This window comes from Heteronotia binoei, chromosome 4 (genome assembly GCF_032191835.1).
Source record: "Heteronotia binoei isolate CCM8104 ecotype False Entrance Well chromosome 4, APGP_CSIRO_Hbin_v1, whole genome shotgun sequence".
NCBI lineage: Eukaryota > Metazoa > Chordata > Lepidosauria > Squamata > Gekkonidae > Heteronotia > Heteronotia binoei.
The window spans coordinates 43930407-43949468 of record NC_083226.1 but is presented as its reverse complement, the minus strand read 5'-3'; the positions used below and the strand labels follow the sequence as shown (position 1 = coordinate 43949468).

At 41.4% G+C, this 19062-nt stretch overlaps 1 protein-coding gene across 2 annotated transcripts in view; it reads right to left on the bottom strand.

The window, feature by feature from the left end:
* LINGO2 (leucine rich repeat and Ig domain containing 2) overlaps positions 1-19062 on the bottom strand; it is an 888319-nt gene that overhangs the window by 552890 nt on the left and 316367 nt on the right. The gene's annotated exons all lie outside the window — the stretch shown is intronic.

Genomic DNA, 19062 nt, shown 5'->3' with positions numbered 1-19062 from the left:
ATAGTTAATGCAGTGGTCATCTAAATCTGTTGACCAGGCACGTTTCAGCAACATGGGGTCCTTTGCAGCTTTGTAGCGTGATGCTGTCTCAGCAAGTGAGCATGAAGACCCAGCCTCTCCTTGGCTTCCCAAGCTGTCAGAACAAGCTGTTCCACACTCTTCAGAAAAGACATTTGATTCATGACCCCTTCTCTTCCTTACTGTTCAAAGAAAAGGAAGAATAATAATACCCCCTGACAGAAGTACCTTTGGAAATCATGGGGAAGGAATGTAATGGAAAACTCAAGCTGACACCAGAGCTATGACTAAGATTGCAAATCCCACAACCAGATGAATCGCAGTAATGAGTAGAAGAAGGCTAACTCAACATTGCTTGGAATGCAACATTGGTTGGAATTATTAGAACAACAGATTCTCTTAAATGTATAATGACCCCATAAAGAACCACCCTGGCTCTATCTAATTTACAGTGTGGGAAGCTATTAAAGTCAGGAAGAAGCACCACACACAGGGACAATAGGGCTTGCCTTTTTTCTGTTCTAGGGCTAAAAGCAGTTGGTGTGGGAGCTTTCTATTGAAAAAAAAAAACTGGGTGAAGGGATGACAACCCCAATCTGTGCCATTGTCAAGATTCAGGCTGGATAGGCCAGGCAAGTCCAATCTTGTCAGATCTCAGAAGCTAAGCAGGGCTGGCCTTGGCAAGTATTGAGATGGGAGACCTCCAAAGAATACCAGGGTCAGGAGGCAGAGGCAGGCCATCAAGCCACTTCTCTGAATGCCATCTGTGCCCCAGCAGGAGTCAGCAGAGGTCACCATGACTTCTAGACACGGGTGTGAGCATGCACATCCACCCACCCACCCACTAATCCACTGCAAAAAATGGGATTCAAACTGCCCACACCCCTGCAACAACATTTCAGACTTAAAAAAATGGGAGATGAGTGTGTTTGAGCCCTACCAATTTATAGCATTTATAGTTTGCCTTTCTCATTGAAACTCAAGGCAGGTTATATACAGTGTAAGTCAATACAATCAACAGGACAGGACGTCCAATACACAATGCAATAGGATTTGGACTGAAACCAAGCAGAAATCTGAAACCATTCAATTTTACACAAAAACCACTTTCAGTAATTATATTTCAAAACAATTATTTTCGAGACAGCAAGATATAAACACACAAACACTTGAAATAAGCAAATGATGCATCCCAGTGGAAATTATGAGAAATCCCTCCACTGAAGCCATCACAGTAGCATGCAACAAATTAAGAATATTACTCCTGCCCTGTCTACACAAAACTCTAAATGGTACAACTAGAGCCAAAGTAGGCAACCTTTTTTGGTCCATGTGTCCCCTCCCTCAAATGTAATTTATCCCTGTGAAGATGTTGTTATATCATCAAACCAAATGGGAGGCGGGAAAGAAGATGGATGGACTTGGCCAGACATGCTTGCAGCAAAGCCAAACTCCACAGCATTAACAGCATCTCATAGATCCCCCATGGATTCAAGTGATGTTTGCAAAGTTCTGGGAGGTCACAACAGGCATAAGCTATGCCTTTTTCTTTCTCCTGCACTGCTGGTCCTAGAAATGCTGCCTCTGTGCATTGGTTGTCTGGGTAGAGATTTGGCCCTGGGTGCCAAGGAAAATCGGCTGGAGTGCCGCTGTGTGGACATGTGCTGGGGGACATTCACAGAGTACCAAATGCAAGCCCGCTGACTTGGAAGGATGCAACATTGCTTGGAATGCAGATAAGTATGTTGCAGGAACAGCTTTTCTATGAAGTGGCTTTTGTGGATTTATTTCAGACCTCATTTTGGGCAGGAGCTCACAGGAGCAGAGCTCCAGAACATCTACATTTTATTGTGCTCTTTCTTTCTCCCCACCCACCCATACTTGCTTCTGGGCTCCATTGTTCAACCCCCCCCCCCCCCCGTGAGAAATTTGGTGAATTCTAAGATTTGTCAAACTTTCTAATATTTTCCCCCACAAAAAAATTGGAAAATAATCAAAACATAAAGCAGGTGGATGGAAATCTTCATCATACCACTGTGGCCACATAGAAGAAAATAATTTAAAAACTATGATGGGAGTAAGGTTTTATTATGACAATTATAATTCAAGAAGCATTTTAAGGTAGATGTTGAACTGATATAATTTAATACACCTTCCAGAGATGTCAGGAGTGTGTGGCATATGCAAATGAGTTGTGCTAATGAGGTCTAGCACCTCTTTTTCTACAAATGATGCCTGACAGGAATAGACAAAAAAGAAAACTGCTCAACTGTGTTAGTCTATTAGTCAGATTGATACAAAAAATCAACACTCACAGAAAAGAAATAGGTGGAAATAAGCGCTTTATAGTCTGCCCTACAGAACTAAGCAAGGTCCTGCAGGGCATGGATGTTGCTAGGTAGAGTATTCCACCAGTCCAAGGCTAGGGTCAAAAAAGCCCTGGCTCTAGTTGAGGACAGACGGACTTCTTTTGGGCCAGGGATAGCCAGTAAGTTTTTATCTCCTGAGTATAAAGCTCTTCGGGATGCATACTGAGAAAGGCAGTTATGTTGGTCCTAGACTGTTAAGGGCTTTAAATGTCACAACCAAAACCTAGACATGAATCCGGTACTCAACCTGGAACCAGTGCAGCTGGTGAAGCACAGGTCCAATATGTGCAATCATTGGGGGCCGCACATAGTTCTATCTCCCCTTATGTAAGTTTAGGGTGCCAAAATCAGAAGAGCTGCTTTTTGTGTGTGTTCATTTACAATCATGTTATCTAGTCAATATGAATCCACACTCTCTCCCATTTTAGACATTTCATTTCTACAGATGTGAATGAGGACAAGGTAAAAGCATAAGTACATGTGCATCCATCCATTATAATAATAAAACTGTAGTGGTATTGGCCAAATGGAGCATTCCCATTGGTTGATGCCTGTGGTCCTTAAACCCTTGGCCCATCATGTGTCAGTCACCACCTATGGGATCCCACTGGCTGACAACCTTGTCCCCCACCTACTGCAGGTCCAGGAACACTGAACAAATCACCAAAACAGTCTTACCTCAGAGACAGATACATCTCCAATACTTCTCTGTGTCTTCTCCATCAACCAGTCTCAGAAAAGGCTGCCGCTCTACTGAGGCCTCACTAAGCATTTCCTCAGAAGCTATGGTGGTCATCTCTTTCCCTTCACTTTTTCCCTCTTTCCCTCAGCCTTGCCTACAGCAGATGAGAATTGGGTCAAGGGGAGAGAGATCTGTTGTCTGAAATTCAGTTGTGATCCCAGGAGATCTTAAAAGTTCCACCTGGAGGTTGGCTATCTTAGGCCTGGCAGCATCCTCTGGGTGACTTGAAGCTACCTGACTGGTATGACTTAACTAGGCCTGGATGCTTGTTCTCTTATGACAGTCAGTGTGACTTAGCAGTTGCCAACTCCAGGTTGGGAAATTCCTGGAGATTCGAGGAGTGGAGCCTGGAGTGGATAGGGTCCAACGGGTGGAACCTAAGACAGGTGCAATGCCACATACTCCACTCTCCAAATCAGCCATTTCTTCCTGGGGAACCACTGTTGCCAGTCTCCAGCTGAGGGCTGGAAATTACTCAGAATTACAACTGCTCTCCAGATGGCAAAGACCATCTCCCTCTGAGGTGGGAAGAGAGTGAATGCCTTCACTTGAGTGGGTGGGGGGCACTCACCCAGAGCCTCTTTTTAGATCCTTTTGTATTTTTTCACACAATGGGCCTTATTCCTAGTTCTAAATATATCTCAAAGGCAACCCCATCATCTCCTTCTATGACAAAATGAGAATCATGATAGGCCAAGGTCAGATAGCAGAAAATAACGGCTGTCCTGGTTAAAAGGACAGGTGAAGCTAAGATGTTCTAGTAAAATAGCTCCGATTTAATAGCAGATAATAGTGCCTTCTGGAGGCATGTTGTTAAAGTACTGGTAATGGATCTTAAGCTAATAATGTGTTCTTAAAAATAACAAACCAAGATGATAAACCACTAGATAGGTTCCTTGGGCCATACATTCCCACATTCGAAAAGAAAAGAAAAGAGGAAGAAGAAGGAACAAAATTACAGCAGCCTACACTTCCCCTTTGCAAAGTTCAAACCACAGGGAAGTCAAACAGAGCTGTCAAAAGTTCTATAGTTCTTCCTAATAAGCCAAAACTGTATCCAAGCCTTCTGCTCCTCAGCCCCCTCAGGACTGTCAGCTGCACAGAACAAAGGAAACATGCATGAAGCCATGCCTCTTTTTAGAAAACTGTGTCATTTGCCACCGCAGAACCTGTACATCTAAAACCAAACAAACCTCTCAATATGTATCTTGCACAGCAATCTTGGCAGAACTTTAAAAAAAAAAATCCTTCCATTTTTTTGGGGGGGGAGGGGGTGGAATTGGTCCTACCATTATGTAACCAGCCTTTCATCTGGGATGTTCAAAAACATACCTGGGACACCAGGGCTTGAACTACAAACTTCATTGTCTCGGGGCTAAAGGTAATATATTAAGATGGACTTCAGAACAGGCTTTATTCAGCCACCTCTCTGAATATCTTCCATAGGGGGTCAGTCACCAGAGGTGCACACACACACTCACATACACACTTGTACACAAACATGTGCACATAAAAATACAACCCCCCCCCCGAAGAAGTGAACCCATATGATACACAGAAAAACACATTTTTATATCCTTAATTATACATTATAAGTGACAATTTAAAACATTTGAAGCATACACTTAAAATGAATACATGGTCAGCCGAGGAGGAAAACAGTTTTATGGTGTTATGAGAGGGGGTCCTGTTTGCGGAGGTGCTGAATATTGCAGGAAATAAAAGTAGAAAGTCAAATTAAGGTCATAGCAACTGTACTCAAAGCACAGGAACTCTGTTAGCTGTGGAAGATGGTACCTGACATCAGGTAGGCTTGGATACAAGGTGAGCAAGCAGCAGTTCCAACAAGAGATGGAAATAAGGAGTGGACAAAAGGGGAAAGAGTGTTACCAACAGGCACAAGGTCCAGCAAGACATGCAATGTTCTCAAATTCTAACTGCAATTCTCATCAACATGTCATGGAAATCAGTTTAGAAACCCATTCCAATCATTTTTCCCCACAGATGAAAACAGAAATTGCTCTGAAAACCCTGAGTACCTTCCAGCATTTCATATCTGGGGCACACACATCTGAGTTGCCAAGGAAAATATGCCAGCCTTCTCAGGTTCAGCCATCACCACAGATTACAAATGTTAGCTAACAGTGGACTTGACATTTACTGCTATTTCAACTGCGGATAATTACTATTTTTTAAAGGAAACATCACTTGACAGAAATAGCACCAATGAAATTACATAACATTATGACCTACTATCTTGCCTTTCCTCATCTTAACTCATTAAGTAAGCAACTAGGATTTGTTATGACAAAAAAGAGGGATAGCGGGGTAGGAGTGAGGGCTCAGAAAGCACTTATGCTCCATCACAGCTACACAGAGTCAACAACGAGAGGGAAACAATTAAAATTAAGAATCCCCCTCCTGAGCATATATGACAGCAATCTTCTGCTTTCAGTACCTGGACACAGTCTTTGCGCTTCAGGCATTTTCTTGTCTGCCTCTCACTTGCTAGATCTGCACATGTGCTACTACTCTAAGCGACACTATCTGTGTCACTTCCACTGACATAATTTCAGCTGAAGCCTGACTCAGTACATTTACCAGAACAGCATGGAGGACACTTCCCTGTGGCTAGAACCTGCACTGCTTTGGTAAAGAGTATGAGGAGGAACACAGCAGATTGGGTGAATAATGTGGTTTCTTCTTACTCCAGTTTGACCTCTTTGTCCCTGCGATCAGCAAGCCCAATATGTGCTCCACCTGGGTAGTTCCTCATCACTTTGATGATCATCTTCAGTAGATCAGGTGGCTGGTTCCCTACCTCTCACTTAAGATTCCTGTAATTCATATGCAGGCTTACCCTTGATACTGCTCTGGAAACTACAGCTACTGCAAAATGTGATGGTGTCCCTGCTGACTGTGCAGGTGCGCATTAAGCATTGCATTTGCTACCAACTAAGTACCAGATCCAGGTCAACATTCTGGTTCTAACCTTTAAAGTCATGTGTGGCCTAGAACTGACATATCTGAGGGACCATCTCTCCTCATATGTCCCCTGGAGAGCCTGGAAGTCTACAGATCATGATTTACTGGTTGTCCCCCCAGCCCAAAGGATGTCTGTTTAGCCTCAACCAGGACCAGGGCTTTTTCTGCCCTGGACTTGGCCTGGTGGAACTTGTTCCCACTTGAGATCAGGAACCTGTGGGACCTATTACAGTTCAGCAGGGCTGGTAAAACAGAGCTGTTCTGCCAGGCCCTTGAGGTGATGGATGCCAAATGTCCAACTGAGATGCCCACATGAGAAGCCATGTCAATGCCGCCCATGTTGGTACTGTTGCTCCAGCACTACTGGAAGCAAGAACTGGTATAGTTTAATGCCATCAGGATATAATGTTTTAAATGTTCATGTGTTTAAATGTCATTATTTGATTATTTAAAGTGAATGTCAACCTATTTGTACTAGTTGTTTTAATGGAAGTTGACTATTGTTGTAACCTGCCCTGAGTCTGTTTGTGGGAAGGGCTGGACATAAGCCAAAATCTAATAAACGAATAATAAATAATATTTGAAAGGAAGACTGGGTGAATGATATGGTTCCTTTCTCACTCTGCCATCACTGTTTTCTGTGACTGACAATACCTGAAGCCTTTAATTTGATCTGGCTCCTCCACAGAAGTACTGCTGCAGTAGCAAATGGAGTGTGACTCATCCCTCACTGTCCTAAGAAAAGAGATCCAATACTGGCCTGCTCAGTATGAAATGTCTTGTTGATGGAAACAGAACCTGTGGCTTTTGTACCACTTTCTGTTTCATGCACTACTAAAGATATCTATGAACAGGGCCATGATGGAGAAGTGTGCTAGGTGGGGCGTATTGATATAAGAACATAAGTTCAATTAGCAATAATCATGCCTTGGATTAACCACACTGCCACTGCGCAAAGCTAAGAGAAGCCATGTGCAAAGCTAACTGCCACTGCGCAAAGCTAACATAACAGAAGCCATGTTGGATCAGGCCAATGGCCATCCAGTCCAACACTCTGTCACGCAGTAGACAAAAAACCTCAGGTGCCATCAGGAGATCCACCAGTGGGGCCAAGACACTAGAACCCCTCCCACTGCTGCACTACCAAGCACCAAGAATACAGACCATCACTTACCCCAGACAGAGAGTTTCATCTATACCTTGTGGCTAATAGCCAATGATGGACATCTGCTCCATATGTTTATCCAATCCCATCTTGAAACTGTCTATATTTGTAGCTGCCATCACCTCCTGTAGTACTGAATATCAACGGTGAAGAGCAATAGTTTATGCAAGGCAGAAAAAGGGAGGTCAAGAGTCAGGAGCACAGGGTGCACAGAAAAGCAGAGGGTCAAAAGAGTGGGGAAAGGCCCAAGAGAAGGGCAACAGTGAATATTAACAGCTTTTGGTGCACTACTAAATACAATCTACTGAATGAACACAAAATCAATAACTGATTACCCCCTGGACAACCCATCCAAGTTAGGAGAGCTACCACCAATCATAATGGCTGACAGTGCACTATCTTTGGAGGAACAGCCTTGAGGAAGACTTTGTTCCCAAGTAGTCCATGTGTCTGACTAAGGAACAGTGACATCCTAAACAGAGATAAACCTTTCTAAAACAATTGAAATCATTGGGCTTAAAGCAGGTAACTCTGCTTAGGATTGTACTTTAAATAAATGTGGGTGCTGCTCCTTCAAGAGCTATGTTCTCAAGAATCCACATGTCTGAAGGATATAAATTATTTTGTAATACATTTGCAATGGGTTGCTATGAAGCACTGCTCCAGTTTATGGCCACTAAAATCAATCAGTTTAGACCAGGGTAACTCTGCATAGTATTGTACTCTTTGCATTAAAAAGGTAAATGTAGTCCCCTGTGCAAGCACCAGTCGTTTCTGACTCTGGGGTGACATCACATCATGACGCTTTCATGGCAGACTTTTAACAGGATGGTTTGCCATTGCTTTCCCCAGTCATCTACACTTTCCCCCCAGCAAGCTGGGTACTCATTTTACCGACCTCGGAAGGACAGAAGGCTGAATCAACCTTAAGCTGGCTACCTGAACCCAGCTTCCGCCGGGATCGAACTCAGATCATGAGCAGAGAGCTCGGACTGCAGTACTGCAGCTACAAGCACAAAAAGAGTTACATATATTAAAAGACACATTAACTAACACCACTAGCAAAATTAATTATCTCTTTCAAGCCTCTTTTTGGTTTACAACCACAGGGCAAGTAAATATTTTGAAGTAGTGATGTCAAACAAGTGGAAAATAAGAGAACTCTGTGCAGCCCATTCTAATCTACAGTTCTCCCAGATAAGCAACCCTCTGTACAGTCATTTATATGACCTACCCTGCATGCAAAATCCAAAGTAGTCCTTGAAATATTAGCACAAAGTGAATGAAGTCTAAGCTCATAAAGCTGTGCAGACCATTTAACGGCACATGCAGGAGGTGTTAAGATGTCAAGGCAGTTGTGCTGACATTGCTCTCTACACAGTAATGATATTCATGTGTATTCTTTATTCTTGGCTGCATATTGTACTACATAAGCCTCGCCTACTACCTTATTATATCCTAAAATTTACCTTTTTCGCAGCATTGCTATTCAGACCTGAATTTTGTAGGTCATTTCACCTTGCATTTCACCTTCTGAATATACACATGCTGTTGTTTAGTAAGACTTGGGCATCAGCGATAGTGCCTTCTATAAACACAAACTATCTTGTGGAAATCACTGTCACAGGTTCATCAGTGGCTAGTAACCATGATGGCTAAGGTGGGTAGTTCCAAAAGTAGTATACCCCAGAATACCAGTTGTCAGAGGACAATAAATAAAGAAAGGGTTTGGTCTTTGCAATGCAGTTGATAGACCTTTCTGGGTCATCTGGTTGGCAACTATGGGAAACAGGGTGCTGAATGAGCAGAACCATTAGTCTCATTCAGCAAAGTTTTCTATGTCAATAGACACATGGCAGCATGAACAGTCTGTTAATTAGCCACCAACATTACATTAAACCAGGGCTTTTTTGTAGCAGGAACTCCTTTCCATATTAAGTCACACATATTAAGTCTGATGTAGCCAATCCTCCAAGAGCTTATAGGGCTCTTATTACAGGGCCTACTGTAAGCTCTTGGAGGACTGGCTACATCAGGGGTGCATGGCCTGATACAAAAAGAGTTCCTGCTACAAATAAAGCCCTGCATTAAACTGTTCATGCATCCCTTAGGTACTTGTTTTCTAAGTCTTCATACATAAAAATACATTTATAAGTATTCACCACTGAGAAAAAATCAAGATGGCTAGAGTGGCATGGCAGAGGGACCCTTCATGAAAACAATTCCTTTTTAACTCAGGGTGTGGAGGTTCTGGCTTCTTTTCCTCCTGTCACAATACTCTGTCACTTGTATATGATGTTGTGCAACTTCCCTTCATATGGCTGCAGTTCACTGAGTCATATGTAGCTACCTAGGAGTTAAAGAAGATTCTCAGGTCTAGAAATGATGACGTTCACCATCTCAAAGAACCCTACCTTGCCCAGTTCCCCAATAGTCTCCACATAGACAACAAGAATGTACAAGTAAAGTAAAGCATTTTAACACATATTATATATATATATATATATATATATATATATATATATATATATATTTATTTATTTATTTATTTATTTATTATAAATATATATTATTTTCAATGAAAGAAAGCACCTGTGTAACTTACAAAAACATTAATATTAGAATTAGCGATACTGCACTTTAAGAGCCTTGGGTGGAATGGCTTCCTGTTAAACTATCCAAAACGTGTGGCCTTCCTGATTCCTGAAAGATGATAAAACAAATGGAGCCAACTGCACTCTCCATAGTAGCTCAGATGAAATGATAGCGAATAGAAACAAGAACAGCCATCCACTGCATAAATACAAGCATGCCCTTTGTTTACCTACAACTATTAATCACATTTGTGTTGCACATCTATATAAAATGAATGTAGCCTTATAATTATAGCATGATGGTCATAATAATTTTTTCAACATGCTAAATAAAAGCAAAGGCTAACTGAATTTCACACTTGTCGCAAGCAATGACAAGTACTTACATAAAGCTAATCCATTTTAGCAGCCTGTTCTTCAACAAATTGCTTCTGCAAGAGTTCTGTACTCCTTATAGTGATATATAGATATTATATGATTCTGTATGTTCTTTAGGTGAATATCAATAAAGTTATTTTTGTCTGTTGGCTACTGGCAATATTAGTTTTAGAGTATGAGCATAGGGCTACTCCTTTTTTAATAAGCTTACATAACTTGTGGCTGAAACAGTCACTGAAGCAAGTCAAAATGGCCATTAAACTTTGGACGCTTCATTTCATAAACTCACCCCAAAGCACAGAAAGAACCATCTGGGCATAAGAAATGGAAGGGTAACATACAGTGGAACTAATCTTTTGATACTGGCTTTATAAAGTGGAAACCCGGCTCCAAAGTGTTATGTGACACCTCTATCCCATTATAGACAATTTCTGATTTAATTCAGAATTGTCTTGTAGTGGGTGAACAGTCTATCCAATAAGAAATTGTCATTGGCAGCCTTTTTACAAGCAGACTTCCAACAAATTGGAAACATTTTCTATCTGAAGATATTTTCTGGGTTTTCCAGATGCTGTGATTGAATTCTTGCACACTTTCAATTTTGCTGATAAATGCTTCAAAAATGTCAGCTCAGTTGACCCTCTCCTAACTGAAACCACTTGGAGTGATAACGTCTTTCCCTCCTCCCCCGTTACTACATACAATTTGGATAACTACAAAAAACAATGACACCCCATTCTGGGCATTATTTTAGAAAAGAAACCTTTTTTTCCCTTTGAAATCTCTCTTTACCTTTATGGCCTTAAATGTTCCCTCTGAAACTATAAAATCCCAATGGGGTTTTTCAAGTAATGTATTCTACCCCCCAACGCAGTACATGCACAGTTGTTAGTAATTTGTTGGTGAAGGATGCAGATGTCTTCCCACAAGGAAAATCTTGTGCAGTGAGCATATTGCTGTTTCCTAACAATCAAGCCACAATATTTGGTTCTTTGAGAAAATGTTCCCTTCTCTTAGCTTCTGCATCTATTGCTGTGTTAATGGTGCTGCTGCATGGAATGTGGCCATAATTATTCACACCACACTGTCAATGTACTTTGCAGAGTTCCACAAACAAAACAGCCAGGTTCCTTGCCTACAAGTCACTCACAACTTTCCACAGAGCAGAGAGACATGAGAAGCAAGGAATGTATCTGAGCAAGCATGGGTCCTCACAGGCTTGCTCATATTTAGGATGGGGGTGGGGGGTCCAAGCCAAAGGCTTCAGAGAGATGATAAGGTTTGGAGAGAAATCTGGAAGAGAAAGGATTTCCTGTCACTTTCATGGACACCTATAGGCACCTGTGACATCACAGTTAATAACATGATGACTTGCCCCTCATACCAGCATCATTTTGTGATCATTACAAAATGCACACACACAAAACACCCACTGTTTGACAATTCTGCCACTAAATAGTGATGTGACAGCAAGCTAAAAAGGTTGCGTTCTTAAACTACAGAGAACACCAGCATCTGTTACTGAATCATTTCTAGAAATTCAGTCATAGATACTATATACATCCTAAGAAAACCATTACCTGGGCAGACTAGGGCACTTTATCCCACACCCCAATTTAAAAGGAGAAAACCATGCAAAATGATCACTTGCAACAATATCTCAATGTTTTATTAATATTATGTTTTTAAAAATAAAATAAAATACAGTGCCCATCTGTCTTAATTCTCAAGTGGCAAATGACTACCTTAGATTCTTTCATTGTGTTGATGGCTAGAGTTGCCAACATCCAGGTGGTGGATGCAGATCTCCTGGGATTACAACTAATCTCCAGGTGACAGAGATCAGTTCAGCTGGAGAAAATGGTCACTTTGTAAGTTAGACTCTATGGCATTATATCCCACTGAAGTCTCTCCCTTCCCCAAACCCTGCCCTCCTTAGCTTTCAGCCTCAAAGTCTCCAGGTAGTTCCAAATTTGGAGCTAGAAACCCTATTAATGGTGTTCAGTCAGTGTTTGTACTAGCATAAGAATAAAAACTGGAATTCTTTTTCCAGTCAGCTGGAAAAACCATGTAATTGTCTTTCCTGACTACCCAGACAGTTATAATACCACCAATGAGGGGAGGGTTTAAAAATGTTTTAAAATGCTTCTAATGAATCTTCAAGTTACAATGGGACAATGCAAACTGAGTTCCTGAAAGGTCTTTATGGAGTTCCAGCAGATACTTGAGCAGCAATCTCTCATGGGGAAGTCAGAGATGGGAATTGCTTTTCAAAGCTATGAAAACACTGTTCTGGATCATAACTCCCCCTCAATTGATTAAGTCTTAATCCTGCTTTAACAACAAATTAGAACAGGCAGACTAGCAAAAAATCAAGATTATTGCTTTTATTTCTTATTTGTTGTTTGATGAAAGGTATACTGTGCTAATAAAGTCTTCTGGCTTCAACAGAAACAGGTATGGCAAGTTCACACATGCAAGAGAATGGGTTGATAAAGTCTTAGTAGGAATGCCATATTACCTACACAATGATGGTAGGTAATCATTGTCCTTGCCATTGCCATACTGGATTGGAAAACTCAACTGTTTAGAGAACTGAAAACCTGGACACAGAGGTATTGGCAACATGCTGACAATTAGTGCAGTCATTCCAAAACTCTGTTCTGATTTATTGTCCTTGCCTTGGCTTTTTCTCCTGGGGGAGGGAGGCGGGGGGTAGATTATTCAATCACCATCTCTATATTGGGCATAACTGATCAGTTACTGTTGATGCAATGATATAAAGGAATTACCTGCCCTTTGATAAGTTTACATGTTACAACTGATATAGTGTAGGAGTTAAACTATAATTTGAAAGACTGCCAGTTCAAATCTCACTTTTGCATAAATTCAACAGATGGTATTTAGGTAAATTACATTTGCTTAGCTCCCCACCTACAATATGGGGATAATAATAGCAGCTGACCATTAAAAGGATGCTATATCAACATACAATAATGAATGTGAAGCCTTGAATTCTGAAAGCAGTACAAATATTAAGTACTGTTTTGATTTTGATTTTTTAAAGACTTTTTGCAAGAATTAGTATTCTTTCTTCCAATCTGCAGGTACACTTGGAACAGTGACTTATACAGAAGCATGGGGAGGGCTGGATAATTCTCCCTCTTGTACATCCTTAAAGAAACCCTCTTTGGATCTAACAGTAAAGCATGCAGTCTATTTTCATAGAATTTAGAATGGAAGGGATCTCCAGGGTCATCTAATCCAACCCCCTGTAAAATGCAGGAAACCCCCAAATACCTCCCCCTAAATTCACAGGATCTTCATTGCTGTCAGATGGCCATCTAGCCTCTGTTTAAAAACCTCCAAGGAAGGAGAGCCCACCACCTCTTGAGGAAGCCTGTTCCACTGAGGAACTGCTCTAAAGGTCAGGAAGTTTTTCCTAATGTTGAGCCAGAAACTCTTTTGATTTAATTCGGGGGGGGGGGGAGTATCTCTTATCAGAAGTATTACTTTAGAAACCACATTTACAGTAGGACTAAAGTTTTAAAGTCTGTTTTGGAAATGAAAACATTACAAACAGAGTGCCCAACAGGAAGAGATAAATAAAAACTTCCTGTTTTCTGTGCTGTATACATTTTAACAGATATGATTTAAGTGTCACATTTATTGTCACATGCATTATCTAAGTAATCTTAGGACTGCCATCATGCTATATTACAGACACATTGGTTTGAACTTTACTACTCCCCTTAGCCAATGCTGAAGGCCTTCTCCAGCCCAAGAAGCCTTCTCAGCTTGAAAGAGTCTCTCCCATTGAGGATAGTTTCAGGTGGGTAGCTATGCTGGTCTGCAATAGAAGAGCAACATTCCAGTCCAGTAACACCTTAAATACCAAGAAGAAATAGAAGAAGATGATGATGATATTGGATTTATATCCTGCCCTCCACTCCAAATCTCAGAGCAGCTCACAATCTCCTTTATCTTCCTCCCCCACAACAGACACGCTGTGAGGTCGGTGGGGCTGAAAGGACTCTCACAGCAGCTGCCCTTTCAAGAACAACCTCCACCAGAGCTATGGCTGACCCAAGGCCATTCCAGCAGGTGCAAGTGAAGTAGTGGGGAATCAAACCCGATTCTTCCAGATAAGAGTCCGCACACTTAACCACTATACCACACTGGCTCTCAAAGATTTCCAGGGTGCAAAGTTTTAAGAGTCAAAGTTCCCTTCATCGGATAAAAACAGAAATTGAGATCCCTGCGCCCATATATACCCCAATTTGATAGTGGGAGCAGTATTTTCCAGTTGCATTAAGTTTTTGACATAAGGCAGCAACACCACTCCCACATTCTAATTGGGTTAAGGGTTGAGGGACAGGGATGGGCACAAACTGAACCAAATTTCATGATGATCCATTGGTTCATGAACTTTGATTTGGGAAACACTGCTGTTTGTGAATCGTCCATGAACTGGCCTGGTTTTTGGTTCATTTGGTCCAGGCTCATGGGCCAGACATGCTGGCACTCAAGGCAATGGTGAGCTGACTGTTCAGTGAGCCCAGAAGGCATTTAAATGTCTTCACTTGTGAGAGCTGCAGTGGGGATTGATGTGGGGAAAGGAAGCTGTCAAGAAGGAAAAGGGGGTACAATGGATTTGATGGTAGTAGGAGTCATATTGGTTGGCCAACCCTTGGAAGTAGTAGAGGAAGGCCAGGAGATACAAGCAGTGAAAGAAGGGTGTCTCCAACACACCAGCAAAGGTGCATTAGGCAAAAAGGGAAATGTTAGCTCGTGGAGGCAGTGAAGAGAAGTGGTCCCCTGGATACTGGAGAGGGCATCCAGAAGCATCTTTTGGATACTCAGTCATGAACCTATTGAACCACAAACTCGTTCAGCAAACCAAAAAGTTTATGCTTCGTGGTTTCTCATGAATCACAAACCACCCCTTTCTTGGTTTGCACCCATCCCTTTTCAGAGATCTGCATTCCTTGTTGCATCTAATAATGTCATTGACTCATAAAAGTTTATTCCCTGGAAATCATGTTGGTCATTAAGTGCTACTGCACTTGAATAATGCTCTTCCATTGAAGGAAGTGGTCAGACTTGGGTAAATGGAGTGGGTTTGTGTGAGAATCTTAAAACAGAGATTCTAAGAATCTCACACACAGCCATTACTTTACAACATCCAGAGGCTGCAGAGCTATCATTTAAAAAAGAATATTTTAACATCAAAACAAAGGTACCCTGTTTATAAAATTTACCAAGAAAATCAGATTCTTTCCAATTTCACAATTATATGCTCAAGTGCTAATATTTTACAACACCATTTTACAACATCAGCATTGACCATTGGTTTTGTTTGCATCATTATCACTTAAGACATGCATCAAAAGAAAATAGTCCTCAAAAGAGAGGGAAACATATTTTTTAAAGATCTGTATTTATTGGGAACTGGAATTTAATAAGCTCCACAGAGAATACAAGTCAATAATGGTAAACCTTCAAGGATCTGTAAGCAGCATAAGGAACCCCTGAAACATTTGCTTCTAAGGTATTCTTGTTCTCCAGGGCAGAACAATCTTCCATAGAAGAAGCAGTTTAATAAGACAACCTCATCAAAAGGAAATTTAAAACTGGATGGAGAAAAAAAGAATGAGATCAAGAACTGGTACAGTCAAAATGACTATTGCTCAGAGTCTCAAAACAAGGGAAAACAGTTCTTTTGATCTTGCTGCCAATACAAGCATGCTACCGAGAAAGTATCAAAGGTATCACATTCTATCTAATCTCTTTCTGTTTATGGAAAGCCAAGTAGGTCTTTCCCCCCCTGCTACTGAACACGAACAGTTAACACAAATCAAATTACAGCTATAAAGCATGCCACTCTGCCATCTTGACTATCTTAAAAGATCATAAACTTGATCACTGAATATCCTCTTCTTTGCATATAAATCAGACTGGTGAAACTTTTTAAGATGTATGGAACTGTAACGTTACAAACACAGATACTAGCTGGAGAAGGAAGGCCCCCTCAGCCCACTGAAGGAATTGCTGATTGGAGACCAGAAATTTCCTGTAAATCACTGGTTTCATAATGCAATTATATAATTTACCAAAGATTTCAGGTTTTCACGGCTGGTAACATCATTAGAGTTTGTAGAATCTTTCGGGCTCAAGCGCCATGTTCTACTGGAGAAAGTTTTTCTTCCAGACGTTTCGTTCTCGACTGCGGAGAACATCCTCAGTGGCGTTGCAGCCGGAGCAGGCACTCTGACCTTCTTGCACAGCAGCCAAGAAGGTCAGAGCGCCTGCTCCGGCTGCAACGCCACTGAGGATGTTCTCCGCAGCCGAGAACAAAACGTCTGGAAGAAAAACTTTCTCCAGTAGAACACGGCACTTGAGCCCGAAAGATTCTACTAACCCTAATATAATTTACCATTTGTAATATTTGGTAACTGTTTCAAAATGCCCTCAGATGAATAGCCAGACTGTAGAATCAAAGGGTTTTCTTATCCACAACTCTTAAAGAGCCCATGAAGTCATTTGGACTGGACCTTTCTTTTCTTTTTTGCTTCTGGGAGCAGAATTTAGATTCTGTTTACCTTGTCCCTTTTGGCCTTGGTTGAAAAAGTAATGACAAAGTGTCAAAAATGGCTATGTGCACAGAAGGGTTTGTAAATACGAAGACAGACTAGGCTCATGGATATGGACAGAATCCATTGCTGAATTAAGTGCCACTTGCCCCACAAGTTCCACTTTATCACCCTCTAAATGTTTAGTAGAAATTGCGAACAAATTCTGTTGAGGGTTCTCTGCAGCTATGAAGCCTAGAAACATGTTCTGGTCATAGACTTTCAAACTTTATATTATAGATCAAATTATGTACTGAGTTTAATGAACACATAAACTTCAATATCTCCCCAGGGCCAAATTTGTTTAATGTAGGAGCCACATAGAATAAACATCAGATGTTTGAATGCCACAAGACATGAATGTCACATGTTTGAGAGCTGCAAGACAGGAGGGAAGGAAGGAAGGCAGATAGATGATGGCGGGGGGGGGGAGGAGAGGTGGAAAGAAAGCAACTTTAACTTTAAATGCATTCTCCAAACCACTGGTTGGCTTGGCTTGGAGGAGTGATTTAAAAAGACAAATGCCTTCCCAAGCTGGCTGATTGGGCAGGTGGGAGCTTCGAGAGCCACACAATATGTGTGAAAGAGCCACATAAGGCTCCCAAACCACAGTTTGGCTACCCCTGGTATATCCTTTCCTGCCCAGAGACAATACTTGTAAATACTGATAACATTACATTTAGATTTATTGGGGGCGGGGGTTGCAACTTCCAGACAAACAATATTTTGGACATAATGAAGAGATTTAATTTTCCCTAACAAGCTTTGAGATCTGTATAGCTGATTAGGCTTGTCATCAACTCTGTTTTTCTTAGAACATCTGTTTTTGCATGTATGGCAAGGACATGCTTAACAACAGCTTTCAAGATCAAATCTGTGTTTAAAAGAAGTTTTTAAGAGGGAACATAATAATGTAGCATGCAGAGAAAATTTGAAAGTTTCAAGAGGGGGGGTGGGAGCTCTATTATAACAAAAAGGAAAAGAGAATAACATGAAAATTTAAAGATCTGGCTAAATTCCACAAAATGGATGTGGATCTTCCCTTCCTTTACTCCAAGCAGCTGAGTGAGATGCCCAAACTACTGATTCAGGAGACGGGCATGAGGCTTATGGACAAAATGTCACACAGAGAGACACAGGATGAAATAAAAAATATGGTGAGTTTCCTCCCATCTCTGCCTCTTGCTGATGGAAGTAATGGGACAGAGCCAGCTCTCCGTTGGCGCAAGAGAAAGTTGGCGCAAGCAAAAGGTTTTGCTTGATTCTCCTTCCTTATTACACCCCCTATGCCCCATGGCATTTTGTTCATGAGACTTCCATCAACTTTTCCAAAACAGCACCAACTTTGGAAAGGCACTGAGGTACTGGTGCAAGAGGGAAATAGGAAATATATGTGAAAAAGCATATTCTGCTTGTGGTCTGCAGGATCCAACCCTCACATAACAGTTTGGTCAAAAGCTTTCTTGGAGCCCACTTCAACAGACGTGTGCTGAAAAGGATAAACCATAATAAACAGCAGAACGAAGTTTGAGCACAGTGGCACCTTTAACATCAACAAAGCTTTATTCTGGGTAGAAGCTTTTGTGTGTACACACAGTTCTTCAGATAGCATAATAAAAAGGCTAGTCTTTAACAGCACAATCCTAAAAGGGGGGGGCAGTGAAAGTGCTTTATTGTGATGCTGGAGCTTCTGGGTGGTGCTGGAAGTGCTGTCATTGTGCATCGACAAAGATTGCTGCTCCCTCATTTTGCTAGCCTGTTTCTGCCTACCAAACAGATGAGCATTCTTGGACATCAGGAACAATTATCAGGAATTTGCCCACCATTAACAGGCACCTACTAAGCCTATTCATAGACAATAACTACAAAAGAGGAAGAGAAGAAGAGATTGGATTTATATCATGCCCTTCACTTGGAGTCTCAGAGCAGCTTACAATCTCCTTTCCCTTCCCCTCCCCACAACAGACATTGTGTGAGGTAGGTGGAGCTGAGAGAACTCTTTCTAAAACTTCTCTAGAAAGAACAGCTGTGAAAGAACTTGTGATTGACTCATGGTAATATCAGCAGGTGCATGTAGAGGAGCAACATCTTGCTGTTTTAGAATATGACCACGTAAATATGTGGAAAGCAAAAGCGTATGTGTTCTTCCACAGTTCACGTACTTTATTCCTTAAGTGTC